Here is a 17,299-nt window from a genome sequence, read left to right on the forward strand (position 1 = left end):
GGTGACCATGGGGAAGGGTATGCATGTGTTGGGGCAGGAGGAGTATGGGAAATCTCTGGGTCTTTCCCTGAATTTTATTGCGAATCTTAAATGACTCTCTAAGAAAATAAATAAATAAAGTTTAAATTTAAAACATATGGTGAATACTAGTTTCACAACTCACTCTCCTCCTCCTCAGCCCTCTCACCATTTACATAGGAAAAATAAAGTGTGACTCCCTCAGCTTGACATTCATGAATTTTCATTTCATAGTATGGCCCATAACTATGTTTTCAACCCAGCTTCTTTCCATTCACTAGTGTGTCGACACAGGTGCACTTTCACACTCCTCTGCTTTTTGTCCCTTTCCTTCTCTGATGTCCTAAATTTAATGCCTCCTTTGTTTCCTCTCTCCACCCTAACCGTCCTAGCTCCTCCCTACTGTCCCCACAGCATTATCTGCACACTGATGGTGTACGGCTTGATCTCCTTGTTCTGTAGTTAGCAGAATACATGCCATTGACCAAGTCTTTGTACAGGGCCTGGAGGGAAGGAGATGCTCCATAAACATATTTTGACTGAATTGAACTAAAATAAAATGGGAAGAAATTAATTCAAGGATAAAATAGTAAAATACATACAAAGCATTCTATCATTATCATCATCATGAACCAAACAAGACCATCTATCTGTATTTAAAATGATTAAAAATAGGCCTTGCCACTGTAGGTGACAAGCTTAGTGTTTAATATTTTTTTCTTTTCCTCAGGTGAAAACTTGCTAGGTGACTAGGAGTGATACTAAAAGTCTTAGACAGGGAGCAGTGGCTGAAGGTCCCTGGGCTGCCTCAAGGTTATAGCACTGGGCTTCTCCTTTACCCTATGTCCAAGGGCAAATGAGAAGCCCCAGCAAGATGGTAGGAGGGGTGAAATTGCATTTAGAATCAAACCCCATGCCTGCCAGAGACACTCAGAGGACTCAAACATATTTTGTGTGCACCAGGACCCAGAGACCCCACAAAGACTGAGAAAGAACTGTGTTTGAGCATCTCCTGTGGAGGTACGGGTCAGCAGTGGACTGCCGCAGGGTCAGGGGCTCTGGGTGCAGACTTGGGTATGGCATAAGCCCTCCCATAAGAGGGGGTCACCATTGACCCCACTATAGAGCTTCCAGAACTTACACAGGACTGGGGAAACAGACTCTTGGCAGCACAAACAGAACTTTGTGCGCACTAGGACCCAGAAGAAAGGGGCAGTGACCCCACAAGAGACTGACCCAGACTTGCCCGTGAGAGACCAGGAGTCTCCCATGGAGGCGTGGGTCAGCGGTGGCCCGCTGCAGGGCTGGGGACACTGAGTGCAGCAGTGCATGCTTGGGACCTTTTGAAGGAGGTCAAAATTTCCTTCATCACCTCCACCATAGTTTGGCCTCAGGTCAAATAAAGGGAGGGAACACAGCCCAGCCCTTCAACAGAAAATTGGATTAAAGATTTATTCAGCATGGCTCTGCCCATCAGAACAAGACCCAGTTTCCCCCTCAGTCAGTCTCTCCCATCAGGAAGCTTCCATAAGCCTCTTATCCTTCACCATCAGAGGAGAGACAGGATGAAAACCACAATCACAGGAAACTAACTAATCTGATCTCATGGACCATAGCCTTGTCTAATTCAATGAAACTATGAGCCATGCCACGTAGGTCCAACAAAGATGGACGAATCATGGCAGAGAGTTCTGACAAAACATGGTCCACTGGAGAAAGGAATGGCAAACCACTTTAGATTTCTTGCCTTAAAAACCCCATGAACACTATGAAAAGGCAAAAAGATAGGACACTGAAAGATGAGTTCCCCAGGTTGGTAGGTGCCCAATACGCTACTGGAGATCAGTGGAGCGCTAACTCCAGAAAGAATAAAGTGACGGAGTCAAAGCAGAAACAACACCCAGTTGTGGTTGTGACTGGTGATGGAAGCAAAGTCCAATGCTGCAAAGAGCAATATTGCATAGGAACCTGGAATGTTAGGTCCATGAATCCAGGCAAATTGGAAGTAGTCAATCAGGAGATGGCAAGAGTGAACATAGACATTTTAGGAATCAGTGAACTAAAATGGACTGGAATGGGTGAATTAAAGTCAGATGAACATTACATCTACTACTGTGGGCAAGAATCCCTTTGAAGAAATGGAGTAGTCATCACAGTCAACAAGAGAGTCCAAAATGCAGTACTTGGATGCAATCTCAAAAATGACAGAATGGTCTCTCTTCGTTTCCAAGGCAAACCATTTAGTATCATAGTAATCCAAGTCTATGTCCCAAACAGTAATGCTGAAGAAGCTGAAGTTGAACGGTTCTCTGAATACCTCAAGACCTTCTAGAACTAACAGCCAAAAAAGATGCCCTTTTCATTATAGGGGACTGGAATGCAAAAGTAGGAAGTCAAGAAACATCTGGAATAAGAGGCAAATTTGGCCTTGGAGTATAGGATGAAGCAGGGCAAAGGCTAACAGAGTTTTAATAAGAGAATGCACTGGTCATAGCAAACACCCTCTTCCAACAACACAAGAGAAGATTCTACACATGGACATCACCAGATGGACAATACCAAAATCCGATTGGTTATATTCTTTGCAGTCAAAGATGGAGAAGCTCTATACAGTCAGCGAAAACAAGACTGGGAGCTGACTGTGGCTCAGATCATGAGCTCCTAATTGCCAAATTCAGACTTAAATTAAACAAAGTAGGGAAAACCACTGACCATGCAGATGTGACCTAAATCAAATGACCTAAAACCTGATAGACAGAGTACCTGAAGATCTATGGACAGAGATTCAAACATTGTACAGGAGGCAGTGATTAAGACCATCCCCAAGAAAAAGAAATGCAAAAAGGCAAAATGACTGTCTGAGGAGGCCTTACAAATATCTGAGAAAAGAAGAGACAGGAAAGACAAAGGAGAAAAGGAAAAATATACCCATTTGAATGCAAGAGTTCCAAAGAATAGCAAGGAGAGATAAGAAAGCCTTCCTCAGCGATCAATGCAAAGAAATAGAGGAAAACAATAGAATGGGAAAGACTAAAGATCTCCTAAGAAATATAGAGATACCAAGGGAACATTTCATGCAAAGAGCTCAATAAAGGACAGAAATGGTATGGACCTAACAGAAGCAGAAGATATTAAGAAGAGGTGGCAAGAATACACAGAAGAACTGTACAAAAAATATATTCATGACCCAGATAATCACCATGGTGTGATCACTCACCTAGAGCCAGACATCCTGGAATGTGAAGTCAAGTGATGCTTCCTAAGGAGGAAATGCTGTGGAAGTGCTGCACTCAATACGCCAGCAAATTTGGAAAACTCAGCAGCAGCCACAGGACTGGAAAAGGTCAGTTTTCATTCCAATCCCAAAGAAAGGCAATCCCAAAGAATGCTCACACTACCACACAGTTGCATTCATCTCACACGCTAGCAAAGTAATTCTGAAAATTCTCCAAGCCAGGTTTCAACAGTACATGAACCGTGACTTCCAGATGTTCAAGCTGGATTTGGAAAAGTCAGAGGAACCAGAGATGAAATTGCCAACATCTGTTGGATCATCAAAAAAGCAAGAGAGTTCCAGAAAAACATCTATTTCTGCTTTATTGAATATGCCAAAGCCTTTGACTGTGTGGATCACAACAAACTGTGGAAAATTCTTCAAGAGATGAGAATACCAGACCACCTGACCTGCCTCCTGAGAAATCCATATGCAGGTCAAGAAGTAACAGTTAGAACTGAACATGGAACAACAGACTGGTTCCAAATTGAGAAAGGAGTCCGTCAAGGCTGTATATTGTCACTCTGCTTATTTAACTTATATGCAGAGTACATCATGAGTAAAGCTGGACTGGATGAAACACAAGCTGGAATCAAGGTTTCCCAGAGAAATATCAATAAGCTCAGATATGCAAATGACACCACCCTTATGGCAGAAAGTGAGAAAGAACTAAAGAGCCTCTTGATGAACGTGAAAGAGGAGAGTGAAAAAGTTGGCTTAAAGCTCAACATTCAGAAAACTAAGATCATGGCATCTGGTCCCATCACTTCATGGCAAATAGATGCAGAAACAGTGTCAGACTTTTGGGCTTCAAAATCACTATAGATGGTGATTGCAACTGCAGCCATGAAATTAAAAGATGCTTGCTCCTTGGAAGAAACGTTACGACCAACCTAGATAGCGTATTAAAAAGCAGAGACATTACTTTGCCAACAAAGGTCTGTCTAGTCAAAGCTATGATTTTTCCTGTAGTCATGTGTGGATGTGAGAGTTGGACTGTGAAGAAAGCTGAGCACTGAAGAATTGATGCTTTTGAACTGTGGTGTTGGAGAAGACTCTTGAGAATCCCTTGGACTGCAAGGAGATCCAACCAGTCCAGGAGATCAGTCCTGAATATTCATTGGAAGGACTGATGCTGAAACTGAAACTCTAATACTTTGGCCACCTGATGCAAAGAACTGACTCATTTGAAAAGACCCTGATGCTGGGATAGAATGAAGGCAGGAGGAGAAGGGGACAACAGAGGATGAGATGGTTGGATGACATCACTGACTCAATGGTCATGAGTCTGAGTAAGCTCTGGGAGTTGGTAATGGACAGGGAGGCCTGCAAGCCGCAGTCCATGGTGTTGCAAAGATTCAGGCATGGCTGAACTGAACTCAACTTGGCAGAGGCTGTTACTAGGAGGTGAGGAACTGGGCCTTCACTGAAGTCAAGTGTATGTAAACCTGTGCAAAGGGACAAATACTCCCTCTGTTCCTCATCTCTCTAGGCTTATTTGCCCTAGAATATTTAGAACTGTTGTGTAGCTTGCTATTAAAGGCCTTATTCCAAGAATTGTTTCTTCTGATTATTTAATACTTTTGTTTTCATGAATAATGCTCTTTTAATGGACAGAAACACCTCCCACAATATCTCACCTCCCTTCTCTCTTTGTGCATAAAAAGTATTATATGTCATTTGTAATCCTTGCCTTCTTTTAACACTTGAAAAATGTTGTCCTCTCAGGTACATAAACCAATATCTAACTAAAGTTAGACACAAGTGGCTTTTGACTAAAGTGACCATAACATTTTTAATAAAAATATGCTTTTGAATGAAGCAAGTTAAAATATGCAAGTCATGAATTGAATTACATGTCCTTTGATTTATAGAGAATTATTTGAGGTGTTTCCTGACAATCTGTACTCATTTGTTCATTATTTATAGTACCAGTTATTGTCTTTTCCAGATAAAGTTTCATTCCCAGTGGCACTGAAAACATATTTTGAATAAATTTTGGCAAGAACAAAGGCATAAATTCTTGAACTTTGTTCAGTCAGAACAGAGTTGTATGCTTCATTCAAAAACTAGTGCACTAAAGCAGTGTCATTTTTCATACTATTCTACTGGTTTTATAGTAGTGATTCTTTAAAACAGTGGATCTACTTAGGTTTCAAGACTTAGCTGGCAGTTTTCTGGATATGGTAAGATACAGGAGCAAGTTGATGAAGTTCAGTTAGCCAGTTACTCTTTCATATTCACAATATTGATTCTTGATCCACCCAGGTGTTAAGCCTCTCTGTTGCAATACATTCTTATTCATATATTCAAAGTAAAAACGATCTAAGAATTAAATGTTCCTGTTGTTTTCAAATATAATTCTTTGGGAATTTTTTTCAAGATAGTATTTGTATTTATTTGAGACATATATACTGAGTCAAAATTTGTTAAACAAACAACAATCAAAAAAATGTACTGGAGCATCTATTCTGACTATGTCTAGGCTAATTATTGACATAAGTCCATGGTGGCTCAGTGGTAGAGAATCTGTCTGCCAATGCCTGCCAGTTCAGGCAGCTCAGGTTTGATCCTTGGAAGATCCCCTGTAAAAGGAAGTGGCAACCCACTCCGGTATTCTTGCCTGGAGAATTCCATGGACAGAGGAGCTGGGTGGGCTCCATGGGGTCTCAAAAGAGTCAGACATGACTTAGTGACTAAACAACAACAACAAATTAGTGACATAGCTAAGTTTTAGAACTCAAGTGTGTGGAACTACAGCTTACTTGATCCTATGTCATATCATGGTAAAATCAGAAAACCTGAGAAATTGCTGTCACCACTAAATTGCCCATGTGATGTAGGCCCCTTTGCTGCCAGGTAATGAAATGGTTCTCTGTTGGCAATGGATCTGGACACAGTCCTGTTAGTCATGGGTAACAGTCATCACCCAATCCTGTGCAAAGAACAAGCTCGCTTCTTCAAAAAAAATTAAAACTTCTATCAGAATCAGTATCAGTTCAGTGGCTCAGTCATGTCTGACTCTTTGCAATCCCATGGACTGCAGCACATCAGGCTTTCCTGTCCATCATCAACTCCTGAAGCTTGCTCAAACTCATGTCCATCGAGTTGGTGACACCAGCCAACCATCTCATCCTCTGTCATCCCCTTCTCCTCCCGCCTTCAATCTTTCCCAGCATCATTCAATCTTTCCCAGCATAAAACTTCTAATAAATGTTTAAATAAGAAGGATGCTTTTGAAGTCCACTTCTGATTTATTTCTCATTTAAGTAATCTTAGATTTATTTCCAAGTGATATAGCATAGTAAAATGGGCTCCTTTCCCCTAGCTTAAATATTTGTCGAATTTGTTGAGTGGATGTATTTCATCTCTCTGTAGCTTCCCAAGTACCTCACACAGGTCCTGGCCCATGACAGGGTCTCTACCAATAGTGATAAAATTCAATTTGTCTGGAGTTTATTCCCGCTTCCTCTCTTTTCCCCTTTCTTATTTTCTTTTCCTTGTCCATCCCCTCCTTGTCTTTATGAATCTCTTTCTTTATTTCCTTACTCCTCTTTTTTTAAAAATTATTTTTCCAAAGGCATGCTATTAATTATCCTTAAATTTAGTTTCATGTGATTTTCCCAGCAATTTCATAGGGTCAGTACCTTGGGCAATTTTTAAGAAAATGTCAGTCAAGTCTTCTAAAATCCAACTTTATATAAATCTTCATATGAATCTTCATATTAATTTTAAATTTATATAATCTTTATATAGATCTTTAGTTATAACCGATAGTTTGTTCCAGGAATCTTATTAGTGTTATTGAAAGAAATCAGCAATCATGGCCAATTTTCAGCTCCTCTGGATACTTCATGCTATCAACTAAGTAAACAGTTCTGTTGCCCAGGCTACTTACATCTGCTGTCCGTCTACATATCCAGAGGTCCAGTAAGGAGAATGTAGAAAGCTGTTTCCTGCTTCGCCAGGGCAGAGACTGGGGCAGGCATTATTCCATATCACACCGCACTGACCGATGACAATATGAGAAGCTCAATGTGCTCTCCTTACACTCCTAGACAGGTTTACAGACAGATTACTTGTGGAAATCTCACACAAGTTAAGCAGGGATTTGCCTCTGTACAGACTCATGGTCAAGACACCGAAGAATTCAATAAACAGCTGTCTGTTGAGTGACTGAACAAGGATTCAAAAGACATGTTCCCTAGATAGTTTAGAAGAAATGTATATTTTTTTTGGGATTGCACTCTCAATGCTTATTGTTTGCAGAGGATTTTTTTAAATCAGCTATGTCCTTGAGAACTTGGCAGACAATAGTAGTTTATGTGTTCACAGTGTTTGTTAGTTTATATATCACATTCCCATTTATTTTCTTCCTTTTAATTTTGACCATATGAGGAGAGTTTATTTTCACATAAACAGCATATATATATCAGGTTTATTTGTTTTACTAAAAGTCCTATGGGGACTTTGATCATTTGGCATCACAAGACCTTACACATTTTAGAGTCACTGTGTCATATATTCAAATATTTATAGGTGAAAGCATTCTTATTCATCTGTTATTTAAAAAATGGTACACTTAAAGTTTGTTCTCACTAACCAGGCAGGATGTTACAGTGGGAAAGGTATGGATTTTGAGTTTTGAATTCTGGTTTTGTCACATATTAATAGTATGACCTTGGGTTACTTATTAACCTGACTCTCATTTTTTTCATCTAAACATCATAACAATCATTCTATACAGGTACTGTTATGACAACATGAAATGATGTAGATAACATGCCAGAGATGCAATAGGTGTCAATAGAGTCAGCTTCTTGTCAGGATTACTCTGCATCTCTAAACTATCTTTCCAACACATCTCTAGACTATCTTTCCCAATCTCTTTATTCATGAATGAATGACGTTCTCTGAGACATAAGCAGTGAACAATGCTGTCTACGGCTTTGAGGAAACAAAAAAGTATTCTGTCCATGCTGAAATCAAACCTGGAGCTCTGACCTCATGAGCAGACAGCAAAGAAGGCTAACAAGCTGCAGGCTTGGGTGGTTTGTCATTTGAACCACTGAGGGAAGTCTCAAGACTCACGTGTCTTCCTTATCCATGTCTCAGAGAAACTCCGGTGCACTGAAACCTCTCTAACATTGAGATTTGCCTCTGTTCTGGCATAATTGTGCCTCAGTCCACTCTCCTAGTGCAGATGGAACAAATGCAAGCCATTACACAGGCTGAACAACTATGGAGCACACCCGATTCTATCTTGAGTATCGTCTTGCTGATTAAAAACTCTCACACTTGAGGGAGAGGTTTGATTAAAGAAGGAATTAATATATGCATTTTGGAAGAAAGTTTACTAGAAAATTCTTTTCTTCAACTCACTGATGACCATGAAGAATTATTGGTGAAGTTCCAACCATCAGTGAAAATTTAATAGTGGTATTATTGAGTAATGTGATTATGAGTGATTTTTTCATCTTTGCTTCATTGTGCTTTTCTGTATTTTCTTTAAAAAAACAGAATGGGATGGGGCAGTCAATAAACCAGCCTATCAATAATCAATCAACCCATATGGAAAAGAAATATTCTTTTGAGAATTCTTTTCAGATGAAATGAAAATATCTTCACTTAACTCCTAGAAATTGCTTTTGCTAGAAGAAGTACTTTTGTCCATCTACGTTCTGAGTCTTTTCTGTTCAGAAGTTAGATTTTCTTTTCCTGAAACAGCTCTTTCTGCCCATCCATGGATCTCATCAGCACAATCTGTAGTATTTGTATGCAGCTGGCTTTCCTTGTTTTTACTTTTGAATGGGTAGCTTATTTCTTTCCAGCAGTTTCTTTTCTTTTTTTTTTTTAAAAATTGACCCAAAATGGGTGCAGATGTGGTAAGCATATGCTGAAAGTTGTTGAATATTATTTTCACCCTGAAGAAAGGCCTGACATAAGCAGTTTCAGATTGTGTGAATTCTTGATTTCACAGTGGCCTTCCAACACCACCTCTGCTGCCAGTGATAACAGGAACCAGTGAGAGAGCTTGGGAGGTAAACCACAGATTTACTTTGTTTCCAAGAATTGGTGACCTCATGTTTCTTGGTGTGTGAGTTTGTGAAATGCAGAGGTGTAAAATGAAGTTTTCATTTTCAAAATTGGTACTAGGGTCTAAATCTAAGTGTAAGTTATTTTCCCTTATATTTTTCCCTGTATTTTTCAGTACATACTTGTAGAAGCCAACTTCTGTTTTTTGCTTATTTACACCAAAAATAATATCTTTGTGCCAATCCTAAATTCTGAATCTTTGTTTTCTTTCCTAATGTCTTTCTGTTAGCTGCATAGTATACTGAAGGACCATTAAGCTGGGAATCAAAAAGCCTGCATTTTCCCTCTTATTTTGTGATATGAATATATTGAAAATATGCTAAAAAAATTTAGCAATTGAAAATTGCTAAAACAAAAAACAAGAATGTTAACTTCTACCTAATTCTAACTCACAACTGCCAATCATATTGCTCATGGATTTTTTTCCAATACTTATAGAAACATGTTGAGGCAGGAGATAGGTGGGCCTCAGGCCGAAAAATTTCTCCCCTGTGGATAGAAACTTCATAAAAGCAAGATGATGGAAGAGGCTGGACCATGACCAGATGAGAGATAAAAGGCCACATATTCTGTTCCTCATTCTTGAAGTTAAGGAGACTTCCCCAGCTACACCTGTGCAGAAAGGCTCAGAGGTCAAAAGAGAGGGAATGTCTGAGTGATGTCAGCCTACCCATAGGCTCTTCACTAGAATCCATTTTGGTTAGGAGATGCGTGTGCATACATGGGAGGACTCTGAGATAAACCAAAAACAGACTCAGAACCAGGCTAAGCAAGATGATTGGCTAAAGGAAAACTGGGAAAAAATGCTCCATAAAAGTGATTTCAAACCATCACAAGGACACAGCTCTCTCTGAGGCCACCTGTGTGTCTATCCACACGTACCATACTCTTTCTTCTTGCTGCTGCTGCTGCTAAGTCGCTTCAGTTGTGTCCGACTCTGTGCGACCCCAAAGACGGCAGCCCACCAGGCTCTGCTGTCCACAGGATTCTCTAGGCAAGAACACTGGAGTGTGCTGCCCTTTCCCTCTCCAGTGTTCTTCCTAATAAACACTTAACTTTCTTCATTACTTTCCATCTCTATGTGGAAATTCATGTCTACCCAGCTAATAGGCCAAAGCCTTGCCGCTGGCCACTGCCCTTGGTGGCCTAGTGACTAGATTCAGTGTTTTTCCTGCAGGGGCCTGACCTCAACTTCTGGTTGGGAACCCAAGCCCTGCTTCAAGCTGCTGCAGGCCTAGGCCATCCAAGATCAATGTCATTAAATAGAGTTAACTTGACTATATATATATTTCTTGTCTGAGTATTAAAACTATTTATTCCAGAGATTCTCAAGAGAAGGTTTTCATGTTTTCAGAGAAGAATTTCTTTACCTGGGGAACCCAATGACTTCTTTAGTAATGGAGGATAATCAAATAACTGATTTAGTTAATATTTCTTTATATTGCTAAACATCCAAGAGCAAGATTAATGTACTCATAGATCTGAAGCTAACCAACTATACTCCAATATAAAATAAAATAATTAAAAAAGATTAATATATTCATTCATTCACTTATTTACAAAAACATAGTGACAACCACATACCAAATACTTTGCCAGGGATCAGGGATACAGTGACCAATTGGGGGAACATAGCTCCTGCTGTCATATTATCTGCAGGTCTTATAAAAGAAATGTTAGTTGTGTCCAACTCTTTGAGACCCCAAGTACTGTAGCCTGCCAGGCTCCTCTGTCCATGAGATTCTCCAAGCAAGAATACTGTAGCGTGTAGCTCTTCTCTTCTCCGGGGGATCTTCCTGACCCAGGGATCAATCCTGGGTCATCTCCTCCACTGCAGGGGGATTCGTTACCACCTGAGTCACCAGGGGGGCACAGGTCAGTATGGAGAGCAACAAATAAATGACTGCAGTAAGCGTGACTGGAGGATCACCTGAACCGAGACGTAGGGGTCAGGAAATAGGTCTGGAGCAGGAGAGAGACCTGAAAAGGAGCAGAAAATGAGATGTGAGTAGAACTTTGTATCATTGAGAAAGGGATAGTGACAGAGTGTGCATGTGTTTGAAAGTGAAGGAAAAGAAAGAGAAAAAGCTAGCTAGCTAATGGTTTAAGTCTACATTTGGAATGAATTAAAATAACAATAAAAGCTGGTGGAAACTCATTCCACAATCATCATTAGGCTCTTACACGCTTACTGGCCAGTTCCAAGCTTTGCTTTCTTGGAACACAGAAAGAGAATTTAATAAATTTCCCCTTAGGGGGAGGAGAAAGTTAATAGACCACTAAAGAGGCCTAATTTACCTCCCAGCACTCGATTAATCAGAGTTAAAATAGGGCAATTAAGATATGGATGCCATGTTTAAATGCTAGAAAGGATACTCAGGGTAAACCTACTCCAGTGTTCTTGCCTGGAGAATCCCCATGGACAGAGGAGCCTGGTGGGCTACAGTCCATGGGGTCTCAAAGAGTTGGACACGACTGAGTGACTAAGCACAGCACAGCAGCATGCTCAGTGTAATTCTAAAAGATCGAAGTCCTTCCGAAAACACTAGAGTTTGTTCAGTGCACTGAAGCTTTAATTTCTCAAGGACCCCACACACTGGTCTTAGGTAAAAAGAGGAGAAAGCAAGCCATGCCATTCTGCTTCTCATCATCAGGCACAATCCTCAATGTATTAGGTTGTTTGGTCTGGCTGGAGTGAGGATCAAATTCATGTTGTAAGAGGTAAACCAGATGATCTTTATGAAATATGTGTAAAATTTCTCTGGCCAGCTCCAAATAGATGAATCAAATTGACTTCTTCCTAGAGAGCCATGTTCCTAATCCTTAGATGATTCTTCCTGCTTTTTTAGCCTATTTTCCTAATTTTTCATTTGGATTATTATTATATAATATCTTTTCTCACACATCTCAGAGCCCAAGTAGATCTCCTGGAGTTGGCTCTAGGTCCCATCATGGTCCTTTAGCATTTTGCAGAAAGAACAAATCCAGTTTTAAAACACCTGGTTTTGGAGGGTTTTGAAGTTCCATAAGACCTTTAAGATGCCTAAATTTCCATTCAAGGACTGAGACATGGATTGCTTTAAATTATTCAAAAGATAGAGGATGCCTCAACAGGATACTTCAAACTTAGGATTTATTTATTCATTCAAGATATATTTACTGAATATCTATTATGTATGTACCAAACAGTGTTTTAGGTATCATGTCATATGACTGAAAGCCTATCCTTGGCTGATTCTGAGTCAGAATTTCAATATCATCAGACAAAATCTGCTGATCTTTCAAACATGGCAGAGACGATCAACATCCTGGCTCTCCCACTCGGAAGCTGTGTGACCCTGGACTCCTCTCTGAGCCTCGGTTCTCACACCCCTCATGGTCCAGCAACTTCTACATTCATCAGCAGACTGGAAGAGACTGCACGCGACAAGACAAATAGAGGGAGGAGCTGCTTTGAGCTCTCGTCACTCACTGTTCACCTGCCAAGTATTATCTTCCAGGGCCAGCTAAGCTAGTGGGCGGCCTAGAATAGTCCCATTAGTAGTCACTACATTAACTCCTACTCTTACATCAGACTTCCTCCAGAAGCCTGCCTTGACATCTTCTGCGATGACATGCCCCTGATATGAGTTTCTATGGTGCCCTGCCCTACTTCTAATATATGCCTTACCACAATTCTATCATGAAAGATGTTTGGCTTACCATCTATCTCCCTGTGAGAATGTAATCTTCAAGAGGGCAATTGACATGTGTCTTCTGCTTTCTGGTATATCCGCAATATTTAACAGAGTCCACCTGTCATTAAATAAGTGACAAATGTATGTCTGTATACAAAGACATCACTTAGCTGACAAACGTCCATATACTCAAAGCTATGATTTTTCCAGTAGTCATGTATGGATGTGAGAGTTGGACCCTAAAGAGGGCTGAGTGCTGAAGAATTGATGCTTTCAAATTGTGGTGCTGGAGAAGACTCTTGAAGTCCCTTGGACTGCAAGGAGGTCAAACCAGTCAATCCAAAAGGAAATCAACACTGAATAGTCATTGGAAGGACTGATGCTGAAGCTGAAGCTCCAATACTTTGGCCACCTAATGAGAAGAGCCAACTCATTGAAAAAGATCTTGATGCTGGGAAAGATTGAAGGCTTTGCTTTATTAAATAAAGACAAACAGAAGCTGCTAGCGGTGCTATTGATAGAGATTTCTGTTTGAAAATGAAATTTGGGGCATCTGTTCTCCCCTGCTGTATTTTACTTTGAAAAGAACATCTATTTTGTTTTTTAAAATTATTTTTCTCAAAAGATAATGCATACATATGGTGAAAAGGTAAACATTAAAAAAGGGCACTTTTTAACACATGGTAGCATACTGTGTATATCTCTGTGTACTTCACTTCTTCACTGAAAGTAATATATCTTCAATAGAATAGAAAATATATATTTAGTAATATTAATGATTACATGTAATTTCATTTTATTTGTAACATATAATTGGTAGGTTTAATAATATGCTAACCACAGAAAAAGTAATCTAACATCAGGATTACATTGTTTACCTGGCAACACAAATACATTTTAACAAATATAGTTAATCAAGCAAAACAACTGTTAAAAATAGAATTCCCATAGAGTAGAAAAGTACAATTTATTTTTATATTGAAAGCAATATAAGTACCTAAAAGTTCCATTCCTGTTATTGTGAAACATTGCAGCCAAGTATCATTTACAGTCACTCTAAGAGTGACTTTAGAGATGATTTAGTGGAGTGATTTTACAGTACATTTTCAGGTGTGTGTGTGTGTGTGTATGAGTTTTTTTTTTTTCAAAAGCAAGCTTATACAGAGACATAATAATGTCTTGCTTATTGAACACCTACTTTGGGCCTGGAAAATTATGAGCATTTTAAATTATTATCTTATTCCTTATAATAATCTTAGAGATAGGTACCATTATATTGATTTTATAGGTGAGAAACATAAATGCAAACTCTGTGGCATTTTATTAATCACAGCCCGAGCAGTTCAATATACTTGTCCTCCTAATAATCTGGAAACTAAGAGTCAAAGCCTGGCACACACAGGGGGCATCCCTGAGGGAACTGGCTCTGGTTGATATCCTTGTGACTATGCCCTGCTAATGGACATTTTGCTTATTTCCAACAAACACTGTATCAATGAATTTTCTTGTAAATATATGTTCATATATCTATCATATGGATAAATCTATGTGAATATATATATATATATGTTCACTTGGGGGTATATTTTAGTATGTATTTCTAGAAATGAAATTGCTGGTTAATTTAGAAAATTGCTGAAAGTGTTAGCCACTCAGTCACATCTGACTCTTTAATGACCTTATGGACTGTAGCCCTGCCAGGTTCCTCTGACCATGGAATTCTTCAGGCAGGAATACTGGAGTGGGTTGCCATTCCTTTCTACAGGCAGAAAATTGCTACATGTATGTTAACATTCTTCATAAAATACATTTTAAAAAACTCATTGGTCAAAGCTACACTTGTGGAAAACACTAGTGTTGGCTGAACTCATTTTGGCTTCTGGACCTTGCTTTTGAAGGAAAAAAGTTTCAAAGTAGAAAGTATTTTAAATTCTTTAGGGAGAGGTAATTTGAAACATTCCATCACCTGATAAATGAAGCCCAAAGCCACAAAGGGCAGAAATGTCCAAGAAGCTCTGAAAACAGCTTTAGGTGTGAGCAACACTGGAGAGCACCATTGCTGAAAATCGAGGTTTAAAATGATGCCTTTTCCCTCAGGCATCCTTTGCCCACAGAACTTATCCATGATGACAGTTTATATTCATTCCTTCAGGAATAATTACTGTGCCTCCATGTGGAAGTTTTCTCATTCCAAAGAAGCAGGATCATCCATCATATCAGTGTGATATGGTTTTGCCAGATGCCAGATGAATTAACAAATGGTATTCAATATACACATTCATCAATTCTGACTACTGCTTAAATAAAATCACACCGGTATATCTTTGGAAAATACTAGTGGGCTTTGAACATATTTTAAAAATTGTGCTGATAGATATATGGTTCTTCTAGCCACTTAAAGAAATTTTAGATTAAAATAGTTTTTGTTGAAAGCTAGCTCTTCTTGAATATAAATTGAGAAAAGCCAGAGGCAGAAATTTTCAAACTTGAGCATACATCAGAATCACCTGGAGGGTTTGTTAAAACACTTTACTGGGCTGCACCCCAAAATTTTGCACTCAGTAAGTTTAGAGTGGTACTGTGGTTCTGCATTTCTAACAAGTTTTCAGGCAGTGCTGGTGTTCCTGGTCTGGAAATCATACTTGAGAATGGCTTCTCTTGACACGTCTTTTACAAAATTTAAGTCACATATGAATCACATAGAGATCCTTTAAAAACACAGATTCAGATCCAGTAGGAACTCAAGATTCTGCATTTTGACAAGCTCCTAGGTGCTGCTGATGCCTTCTGATCTGCGCAATTTTGAGCATCAGGATTCTACATAAAGTGTAGAACATTGTAGTTAGTTGACAATTTAGGGTGTTCCTGATTAAAAGATAAAGGTACTTAGAGAAATGTGTGGACTTTACCCACTCTCTCCCAGTTTTTCTGTCAAAATGTTAATGAACGCTTTGAATCTGATTGCCATGCCTTTTAACATAACTTGGCCAATGGTCCTCTCCTCCAGGAAACTTAATCCTTTGGAACCATTCTTTCCAATTCCTAATTTTCCTGAGGCTTAGTTTGATAGAATTTCAACTACTTTTCAACAAAGAGAAACTGGACATGGAATATTTTTGGCCATTGAGATTATATAGAAGCAGAAATTGAAGCTTAGAGTAGACAAGTAATTTACCTAAGACAAGAAACCAAAGCAAGTTGGCTACTTTCTGTTTGTTTAGGAGAGGCAGTATGGTGACGATAGATTCTAGACTGTGATAAAGAGAGAAGGCCATACTTTGATAACATGGTGATAGCGTTAGGAGTAGGGTGTGGCCTTGGTAGAAGCTGGTGGTCAAGAGTGGGGCAGTTATCCATACACCTACATTTTTGAACTCAGAGCTTTGGATTAAGAAAGGAGAAGGCTCCGTTTCCAAGCTTCAAAACAAAGTATTAATAGAAGGATTTCAGGCTTCAGGTATCAGATTCCAGGATTCACCCCTCTGTCCTACACCTCACATACTAGTTTGTTGTTGTTGAGTCACTAAGTCATGTCTGACTCTTCTGCGACCCCATGGACTATAGCCCACCAAGCTCCTCTGTCCATGGGATTTCCCAGGCAAGAATACTGGAGCTGGTTGCTGTTTCCTTCTCCAGGGGATCTTTTTGACTCAGGGATTGAACCTGCATCTCGTGCATTGCAGGCTGATTCTTTGCTATTGAACACCAGGGAAGCTCACATACTAGTTTACATCAGTTCATATTCAGATTATTAGGGTCTGGGGAATTGAATCATAGAGCCACAGACTCAGAGTTGGGAAGAAGCTTAAGGGATTCAAGCCGTTTCTCCTCTGAGACTGTGATTCAGCACTAACAAAACTCACAAGGAACAGGTTTATAACCCATGAGTAAGATTACATGTGCTGGAGATCAGAACACTTACACCTCAAATATGGAGATCCTCTGACTAGCATTAATAAAACAGTAACTGAAAGAAAAGCTTGATAAGCAGGGAATCAATTAGAGCTGGGGAATTGAGAATTTTGTGAGACATTTCACCCAAACACGAAGAATCTGAGGACTAACTTGTTCCCCTATTAATATTGCAACTATTACCTCTAGATTTTCTGAACTGGCTCTAGATCAAAGCATTCTATCTATTGTACTCAGGTCTCCTTCTCAGGCTGCATGTAACAAATTTTGGTTTGAAGAATACAATGAACATAACTGGAGAATTCACCTTCCTTGAGGGTGG

General features: G+C 39.5%; 1 long non-coding RNA gene across 1 annotated transcript; it reads right to left on the minus strand.

Moving 5' to 3' along the window:
• Positions 1-4,187: 4,187 nt before the first annotated feature.
• On the minus strand, positions 4,188-13,319 carry LOC122445015. The gene is made up of 3 exons (XR_006270416.1): positions 13,255-13,319; positions 11,020-11,023; positions 4,188-4,236 (listed from the first exon to the last, which is right to left on the minus strand). It is a non-coding gene; the product is annotated as an uncharacterized LOC122445015 (long non-coding RNA).
• Between the last annotated feature and the right edge of the window lie 3,980 nt (positions 13,320-17,299).

The sequence above is a fragment of the Cervus canadensis genome, chromosome 7, assembly GCF_019320065.1.
Source record: "Cervus canadensis isolate Bull #8, Minnesota chromosome 7, ASM1932006v1, whole genome shotgun sequence".
Lineage (NCBI taxonomy): Eukaryota > Metazoa > Chordata > Mammalia > Artiodactyla > Cervidae > Cervus > Cervus canadensis.